Raw genomic sequence first — 10,279 nt, forward strand, 5'->3', positions numbered from 1 at the left:
GCCTAACCCTTTCCCGAACCCTAACTCTAACCCATCCCCGAAGCCTGACCCTCACCCGTCCCCTAATCCGAACCCGTACGCTAACACTAATACGCGCCCTCAAACGTACGCTCCCCCTAAAGCGTTGTCGTACCCTTACCTGGACCCTAAACCCTCCCCGTCCCGTAACCCTAACCCTAGCCCGAACCCTAACCCTAACCCTCCCCCGAAGCCTAACCCTCTCCCGTCCCATAATCCTAACCCGGACGCTAACACTAACCTGCGCCCTCACACGCACGCTCCCCTTAAAGCATTGTCGTACCCTCACCTGGACCCTAAACCGTCCCCATCTCCTAACCCTAACCCTACCCCGAACCCTAACCCTAACACTTCCCCGAAGCCTGACCCTCACCCATACCCTAATCCGAACCCATACGCTAACACTAACCCGCGCCCTCACTCGCACGCTCCCCCAAGAGCGTTGTCGTACCCTCACCTGGACCCTAAACCGTCCCCGTCCCCTAACCCTAACCCTAGCCCGAACCCTAACCCTAAACCTTCGCCTAAGCCTGACCCTCATCCGTCCCCTAATCCTAACCCGGACGTTAACAGTAACCCGCGCCCTCACACTCACGCTCCCCCTAAAGTGTTGTCGTACCCTCACCTGGACCCTAAACCGTCCCCGTCACCTAACCCTAACTCTAGACTTAACCCTAACCCTAACACTTCGCCGAAGCCTAACCCTCACCCGTGCCCTAATCCTAACCCGTACGCTAACACTAACCCACGCCCTCACACTCACGCTCCCCTTAAAGCATTGTCGTACGCTCAACTGGACCCGAAACCGTCCACGTCCCCTAACCCTAACCCTAGCCCGAACCCTAACCCTAACACTTCCCCGAGGCCTGACCCGAAACCGTCCCCTAATCTTAACCCGTACGCTAACACTAACCCACGCCCTCACACGCACGCTCCCCCTAAAGCGTTGTCATACCCTCACCTGGACCCTAAACCGTCCCCGTCCCCTAACCCTAACCCTAGCCCAAACCCTAACCCTAACACTTCCCCGAAGCCTGACACTCACCCGTCCCCTAATCCTAAACCGTACGCTAACACTAACCCGCGCCCTCACACGCACGCTCACCCTAAAGCGTTGTCGTTGCCTCACCTGGACCCTAAACCGTCCCCGTCCCCTATCCCTAACCCTACCCCGAAACCTAACGCTAACCCTTCCCCGAAGCCTGACCCTCACCCGTCCTCTAATCCAAACCCGTACGCTAACACTAACCCGCGCCCTCACACGAACGCTCCCCCTAAGCGTTGTCATACCCTCACCTTGACCCTAAACCGTCCCCGTCCCCTAACCCTAACTCTAGCCCGAACCCTAACCCTACCACTTCTCCGAAGCCTGACCCTAACCCGTCCCCTAATCCTAATCCGGACGCTAACACTAACCTGCGGCCTCACACGCACGCTCCCCCTAAAGCGTTGTCGTACCCTCACCTGGACCCTAAACCGTCCCCATCCCCTAAACCTAACCCTACCCTGAACCCTAACCCTAACCCTTCCCCGAAGTCTGACCCTCACCCGTCCCCTAATCCTAACCCATACGCTAACACTAACCCGCGCCCTCACTCGCACGCTCCCCCAAGAGCGTTGTCGTACCCTCACCTGGACCCTAAACCGTCCCCGTCCCCTAACCCTAACCCTAGCCCTAACCCTAACCCTAACCCTTCCCCGAAGCCTGACCCTGACCCGTCCCCTAATCCTAACCCGTACGCTAACACTAACCCGTGCCCTCACACGCACGCTCACCCTAAAGCGTTGTCGTACCCTCAACTGGACACTAAACCGTCCCCGTGCCCTAACCCTAACCCTAGTCCGAACCCTAACCCTAAAACTTCCCCGAAGCCTGACCCTCACCCGTCCCCTAATCCTAACCCGTACGCTAACACTAACCCGCGCCCTCAGATGCACGCGCCCTCTAAAGCATTGTCATACCCTCACCTGGACCCTAAACCGTCCCCGTCCCCTAACCCTAACCCTAGCCCGAACCCTAACCCTAACCCTAACCCTTCCCTGAAGCCTGACCCTCACCCGTCCCCTAATCCTAACCCGTACGCTAACACTAACCCACGCCCTCACACACACGCTCCCACTAAAGCGTTGTCGTACCCTCAACTGGACCCTAAACCGTCCCCGTCCCCTAACCCTAACCCTAGCCCGAACCCTAACCCTAACACTTCCCCGAGGCCTGACCCTAACCCGTCCCCTAATCCTAACCCGTAAGCTAACACTAACCCGCGCCCTCACACGCACGCTCCCCCTAAAGCGTTGTCGTACCCTCACCTGGACCCTAAACCGTCCCCATCCCCTAACCCTAACTCTTCCCCGAAGCCTGACCCTCACCCGTCCCCTAATCCTAACCCGTACGCTAACACTAACCCACGCCCCCACACGCACGCTCCCCTTAAAGCATTGTCGTACCCTCAACTGGACCCTAAACCGTCCCCATCCCCTAACCCTAACCCTAGCCCGAACCCTAACCCTAACACTTCCCCGAGGCCTGACCATCACCCGTCCCCTAATCTTAACCCGTACGCTAACACTAACCCACGCCCTCACAAGCACGCTCCCCCTAAAGCGTTGTCATACCCTCACCTGGACCCTAAACCGTCCCCATCCCCTAACCCTAACCCTAGCCCGAACCCTAACCCTAACACTTCGCCTAAGCCTGACTCTCACACGTCCCCTAATCCTAACCCGAACGCTAACACTAACCCGCGCCCTCACACGCACCCTCCCCCTAAAGCGTTGTCGTACCCTCACCGGGACCCTAAATCGTCCCCGTCCCCTAACCCTAACCCTAGCCTTAACCCTAACTCTAACCCTTCCCTGAAGCCTGACACTCACCATTCCCCTAATCCTAACCCGTACGCTAACACTAACCCGCGCCCTCACACACACGCTCCCCCTAAAGCGTTGTCGTACCCTCACCTGGACCCTAAACCGTCCCCGTCCCCTAACCCTAACCCTAGCCCGAACCCTAAACCTAACCCTTCCCCGAAGCCTGACCCTCACACGTCCCCTAATCCTAACCCGTACGCTAACACTAACCTGCGCCCGCACACGCACACTCCCCCTAAAGCGTTGTCGTACCGTCACCTGGACCCTAAACCGTCCCCGTCCCCTAACCCTAACCCTAGCCTGAACCCTAACCCTAACCCTTCCCCGAAGCCTGACCCTCACCCGTGCCCTAATCCTAACCCGTACGCTAACACTAACCCACGCCCTCACACGAACGCTCCCCTTAAAGCATTCTCGTACCCTCAACTGGACCCTAAACCGTCCCCATCCCCTAACCCTAACTCTTCCCCGAAGCCTGACCCTCACCCGTCCCCTAATCCTAACCCGTACGCTAACACTAACCCACGACCTCACACGAACGCTCCCCTTAAAGCATTCTCGTACCCTCAACTGGACCCTAAACCGTCCCCATCCCCTAACCCTAACCCTAACCCGAACCCTAACCCTAACACTTCCCCGAGGCCTGACCATCACCCGTCCCCTAATCTTAACCCGTACGCTAACACTAACCCACGCCCTCACACGCACGCTCCCCCTAAAGCGTTGTCATACCCTCACCTGGACCCTAAACCGTCCCCGTCCCCTAACCCTAACCCTAGCCTTAGCCCTAACTCTAACCCTTCCCTGAAGCCTGACCCTCACCCTTCCCCTAATCCTAACCCGTACGCTAACACTAACCCGCGCCCTCACACACACGCTCCCCCTAAAGCGTTGTCATACCCTCACCTGGATCCTAAATCGTCCCCGTCCCCTAACCCTAACCCTAGCCTTAGGCCTAACTCTAACCCTTCCCTGAAGCCTGACCCTCACCCTTCCCCTAATCCTAACCCGTACGCTAACACTAACCCGCGCCCTCACACACACGCTCCCCCTAAAGCGTTGTCGTACCCTCACCTGGACCCTAAACCGTCCCCGTCCCCTAACCCTAACCCTAGCCCGAATCCTAAACCTAACCCTACCCCGAAGCCTGACCCTCACACGTCCCCTAATCCTAACCCGTACGCTAACACTGACCTGCGCCCGCACACGCACACTCCCCCTAAAGCGTTGTCGTACCCTCACCTGGACCCTAAACCGTCCCCGTCCCCTAACCCTAACCCTAGCCTGAACCCTAACCCTAACCCTTTCCCGAAGCCTGACCCTCACCCGTAACCTAATCCTAACCCGTACGCTAACACTAACCCGCGCCCTCACACGCACGCTCACCCTAAAGCGTTGTCGTACCCTGACCTGGACCCTAAACCAACCCAGTCCCCTACCACTAACCCTAGCCCGAACCCTAACCCTAACCCTTCCCCGAAGCCTGACCCTCACCCATCCCCTAATCCTAACACGTACGCTAACACTAACACGTGCCCTCACACGCACTCTCCCCCTAAAGCGTTGTCGTACCCTCACATGGACCCTAAACCATCCCCGTCCTCTAAACCTAACCCTAGCCCGAACCCTAACACTTACACTTCGCCGAAGCCTGACCCTCACCCGTCCCGTAATCCTAACCCGTACGCTAACACTAACCCGCGCCCTCACACTCACGCTCACCCTAAAGTGTTGTCGTACCCTCATCTAGACCCTAAACCATCCCCGTCCCCTAACCCTAACCCTAGCACGAGCCCTAACCCTAACCCTTCCCCGAAGCTTGACCCTCACACGTCCCCTAATCCTAACCCGTACGCTAACACTAACCCGCACCCTCAGACGCATGCTTAACCTAAAGCATTGTCGTACCCTCACCTGGACCCTAAACCGTCCCCGTCCCCTAACCCTAACCCTAGCCCGAACCCTAAACCTAACCCTTCCCCAGAGCCTGACCCTCACCCGTCCCCTAATCCTAACCCGTACGTAAACACTAACCCGCGCCCTCAAACGCACGCTCCCCATAAAGCGTTGTCGTACCCTCACCTGGAACCTAAACCTTCCAAGTCCCCTAACCCTAACCCTAACCCTAGCCTGAACCCTAACCGTAACCCTTCCCCGAAACCTGACCCTCACCCGTTCCCTAATCCTAACCCGGACGCTAACACTAAACCGCGCCCTCACACGCACGCTCCCACTAAAGCGTTGTCGTACCCTCACCTGACCCTAAACCGTCCCCGGCCCCTAACCCTAACCCTTTCCCGAACCCTAACTCTAACCCATCCATGAAGCCTGACCCTCACCCGTCCCCTAATCCGAACCCGTACGCTAACACTAATACGCGCCCTCAAACGTACGCTCCCCCTAAAGCGTTGTCGTACCCTCACCTGGATCCTAAACCGTCCCCGTCCCCTAACCCTAACCCTAGCCCGAACCCTAACCCTAACCCTTCCCCGAAGCCTGACCCTCACCCGTCCCCTAATCCAAAACCGTATGCTAACACTAACCCGCGCCCTCACACGCACGCTCACCCTAAAACGTTGTCGTACCCTCACCTGGATCCTAAACCGTCCCCGTCCCCTAACCCTAACCCTAGCACTAACCCTAACCCTAACACTTCGCCGAAGCCTGACCCTCACCCGTCCCCTAATCCTAACCCGTACGCTAACACTAACCCGCGCCCTCACATGAACGCTCCCCCTAAAGCGTTGTCGTACCCTTACCTGGACCCTAAACCCTCCCCGTCCCCTAACCCTAACCCTAGCCCGAACCCTAACCCTAACCCTCCCCCGAAGCCTAACCCTCTCCCGTCCCATAATCCTAACCCGGACGCTAACACTAACCTGCGCCCTCACACGCACGCTCCCCTTAAAGCATTGTCATACCCTCACCTGGACCCTAAACCGTCCCCATCCCCTAACCCTAACCCTACCCCGAACCCTAACCCTAACACTTCCCCGAAGCCTGACCCTCACCCATACCCTAATCCTAACCCATACGCTAACACTAACCCGCGCCCTCACTCGCACGCTCCCCCAAGAGCGTTGTCGTACCCTCACCTGGACCCTAAACCGTCCCCGTCCCCTAACCCTAACCCTAGCCCGAACCCTAACCCTAAACCTTCGCCTAAGCCTGACCCTCATCCGTCCCCTAATCCTAACCCGGACGTTAACACTAACCCGCGCCCTCACACTCACGCTCCCCCTAAAGTGTTGTCGTACCCTCACCTGGACCCTAAACCGTCCCCGTCACCTAACCCTAACCCTAGACTTAACCCTAACCCTAACACTTCGCCGAAGCCTAACCCTCACCCGTGCCCTAATCCTAACCCGTACGCTAACACTAACCCACGCCCTCACACTCACGCTCCCCTTAAAGCATTGTCGTACCCTCAACTGGACCCTAAACCGTCCACGTCCCCTAACCCTAACCCTAGCCCGAACCCTAACCCTAACACTTCCCCGAGGCCTGACCCGAACCCGTCCCCTAATCTTAACCCGTACGCTAACACTAACCCACGCCCTCACACGCACGCTCCCCCTAAAGCGTTGTCATACCCTCACCTGGACCCTAAACCGTCCCCGTCCCCTAACCCTAACCCTAGCCCAAACCCTAACCCTAACCCTTCCCCGAAGCCTGACACTCACCCGTCCCCTAATCCTAAACCGTACGCTAACACTAACCCGCGCCCTCACACGCACGCTCACCCTAAAGCGTTGTCGTTGCCTCACCTGGACCCTAAACCGTCCCCGTCCCCTAACCCTAACCCTACCCCGAAACCTAACGCTAACCCTTCCCCGAAGCCTGACCCTCACCCGTCCTCTAATCCAAACCCGTACGCTAGAACTAACCCGCGCCCTCACACGCACGCTCACCCTAAAGCGTTGTCGTACCCTCACCTGGATCCTAAACCGTCCCCGTCCCCTAACCCTAACCCTAGCCCGAACCCTAAACCTAACACTTCGCCGAAGCCTGACCCTCACCCGTCCCCTAATCCTAACCCGTACGCTAACACTAACCCGCGCCCTCACACGAACGCTCCCCCTAAGCGTTGTCATACCCTCACCTTGACCCTAAACCGTCCCCGTCCCCTAACCCTAACTCTAGCCCGAACCCTAACCCTACCACTTCTCCGAAGCCTGACCCTAACCCGTCCCCTAATCCTAATCCGGACGCTAACACTAACCTGCGGCCTCACACGCACGCTCCCCCTAAAGCGTTGTCGTACCCTCACCTGGACCCTAAACCGTCCCCATCCCCTAAACCTAACCCTACCCTGAACCCTAACCCTAACCCTTCCCCGAAGTCTGACCCTCACCCGTCCCCTAATCCTAACCCATACGCTAACACTAACCCGCGCCCTCACTCGCACGCTCCCCCAAGAGCGTTGTCGTACCCTCACCTGGACCCTAAACCGTCCCCGTCCCCTAACCCTAACCCTAGCCCTAACCCTAACCCTAACCCTTCCCCGAAGCCTGACCCTCACCCGTCCCCTAATCCTAACCCGTACGCTAACACTAACCCGTGCCCTCACACGCACGCTCACCCTAAAGCGTTGTCGTACCCTCACCTGGACACTAAACCGTCCCCGTGCCCTAACCCTAACCCTAGTCCGAACCCTAACCCTAAACCTTCCCCGAAGCCTGACCCTCACCCGTCCCCTAATCCTAACCCGTACGCTAACACTAACCCGCGCCCTCACATGCACGCGCCCTCTAAAGCATTGTCATACCCTCACCTGGACCCTAAACCGTCCCCGTCCCCTAACCCTAACCCTAGCCCGAACCCTAACCCTAACCCTAAACCTTCCCTGAAGCCTGACCCTCACCCTTCCCCTAATCCTAACCCGTACGCTAACACTAACCCGCGCCCTCACACACACGCTCCCCCTAAAGCGTTGTCGTACCCTCACCTGGACCCTAACCCGTCCCCGTCCCCTAACCCTAACCCTAGCCCGAATCCTAAACCTAACCCTTCCCCGAAGCCTGACCCTCACACGTCCCCTAATCCTAACCCGTACGCTAACACTGACCTGCGCCCGCACACGCACACTCCCCCTAAAGCGTTGTCGTACCCTCACCTGGACCCTAAACCGTCCCCGTCCCCTAACCCTAACCCTAGCCTGAACCCTAACCCTAGCCCTTCCCCGAAGCCTGACCCTCACCCGTCCCCTAATCCTAACCCGTATGCTAACACTAACCCGCACCCTAACACACACGTGCCCCCTAAAGCATTGTCGTACCCTCACCTGGACCCTAAACCGTCCCCGTCCCCTAACCCTATCCCTAGCCCGAACCCTAACTCTAACCCTTCCCCGAAGCCTGACCCTCACCCGTCCCCTAATCCTAACCCGTACACTAACACTAACCCGCGCCCTCACACGCACGCTCACCCTAAAGCGTTGTCGTACCCTGACCTGGACCCTAAACCAACCCAGTCCCCTACCACTAACCCTAGCCCGAACCCTAACCCTAACCCTTCCCCGAAGCCTGACCCTCACCCGTCCCGTAATCCTAACCCGTACGCTAACACTAACCCGCGCCCTCACACTCACGCTCACCCTAAAGTGTTGTCGTACCCTCATCTAGACCCTAAACCATCCCCGTCCCCTAACCCTAACCCTAGCACGAGCCCTAACCCTAACCCTTCCCCGAAGCCTGACCCTCACACGTCCCCTAATCCTAACCCGTACGCTAACACTAACCCGCACCCTCAGACGCATGCTTAACCTAAAGCATTGTCGTACCCTCACCTGGACCCTAAACCGTCCCCGTCCCCTAACCCTAACCCTAGCCCGAACCCTAAACCTAACCCTTCCCCAGAGCCTGACCCTCACCCGTCCCCTAATCCTAACCCGTACGTAAACACTAACCCGCGCCCTCAAACGCACGCTCCCCATAAAGCGTTGTCGTACCCTCACCTGGAACCTAAACCTTCCAAGTCCCCTAACCCTAACCCTAACCCTAGCCTGAACCCTAACCGTAACCCTTCCCCGAAACCTGACCCTCACCCGTTCCCTAATCCTAACCCGGACGCTAACACTAAACCGCGCCCTCACACGCACGCTCCCACTAAAGCGTTGTCGTACCCTCACCTGACCCTAAACCGTCCCCGTGCCCTAACCCTAACCCTAGTCCGAACCCTAACCCTAAACCTTCCCCGAAGCCTGACCCTCACCCGTCCCCTAATCCTAACCCGTACGCTAACACTAACCCGCGCCCTCACATGCACGCGCCCTCTAAAGCATTGTCATACCCTCACCTGGACCCTAAACCGTCCCCGTCCCCTAACCCTAACCCTAGCCCGAACCCTAACCCTAACCCTAACCCTTCCCTGAAGCCTGACCCTCACCCGTCCCCTAATCCTAACCCGTACGCTAACACTAACCCACGCCCTCACACACACGCTCCCACTAAAGCGTTGTCGTACCCTCAACTGGACCCTAAACCGTCCCCGTCCCCTAACCCTAACCCTAGCCCGAACCCTAACCCTAACACTTCCCCGAGGCCTGACCCTAACCCGTCCCCTAATCCTAACCCGTAAGCTAACACTAACCCGCGCCCTCACAGGCACGCTCCCCCTAAAGCGTTGTCGTACCCTCACCTGGACCCTAAACCGTCCCCATCCCCTAACCCTAACTCTTCCCCGAAGCCTGACCCTCACCCGTCCCCTAATCCTAACTCGTACGCTAACACTAACCCACGCCCTCACACGCACGCTCCCCTTAAAGCATTGTCGTACCCTCAACTGGACCCTAAACCGTCCCCGTCCCCTAACACTAACCCTAGCCCGAACCCTAACCCTAACACTTCCCCGAGGCCTGACCATCACCCGTCCCCTAATCTTAACCCGTACGCTAACACTAACCCACGCCCTCACACGCACGCTCCCCCTAAAGCGTTGTCATACCCTCACCTGGACCCTAAACCGTCCCCGTCCCCTAACCCTAACCCTAGCCCGAACCCTAACCCTAACACTTCGCCTAAGCCTGACTCTCACACGTCCCCTAATCCTAACCCGAACGCTAACACTAACCCGCGCCCTCACACGCACCCTCCCCCTAAAGCGTTGTCGTACCCTCACCGGGACCCTAAATCGTCCCCGTCCCCTAACCCTAACCCTAGCCTTAACCCTAACTCTAACCCTTCCCTGAAGCCTGACCCTCACCCTTCCCCTAATCCTAACCCGTACGCTAACACTAACCCGCGCCCTCACACACACGCTCCCCCTAAAGCGTTGTCGTACCCTCACCTGGACCCTAAACCGTCCCCGTCCCCTAACCCTAACCCTAGCCCGAACCCTAAACCTAACCCTTCCCCGAAGCCCGACCCTCACACGTCCCCTAATCCTAACCCGT

This window comes from Grampus griseus (assembly GCF_964374135.1).
Source record: "Grampus griseus genome assembly, contig: HAP1_SCAFFOLD_158, whole genome shotgun sequence".
NCBI classification, from domain to species: Eukaryota; Metazoa; Chordata; class Mammalia; order Artiodactyla; family Delphinidae; genus Grampus; species Grampus griseus.